Genomic DNA, 224 nt, shown 5'->3' on the forward strand with positions numbered 1-224 from the left:
GCTTCTTGCTCCCCCCGTCTTCCCCCAGGGGGATCCAGCCGGTGACTTGCACATGCAGCAGCTCAAGAGTCACCCTGCAGCAGCAATTACTCTCATTCCTTGTTTTCAATGTGTGCAACGAGTTCTGCCTCACACGCCTGCCGTGATGCTCCAGCCAGGGATGAGCTCAGCCTGCCCAGCACCCAGCAGGAGCATCATTCTATCCTCCCTTCCACCGATCTCCT

Source organism: Buceros rhinoceros, unplaced genomic scaffold (assembly GCF_000710305.1).
Source record: "Buceros rhinoceros silvestris isolate BGI_N320 unplaced genomic scaffold, ASM71030v1 scaffold20743, whole genome shotgun sequence".
Lineage (NCBI taxonomy): Eukaryota > Metazoa > Chordata > Aves > Bucerotiformes > Bucerotidae > Buceros > Buceros rhinoceros.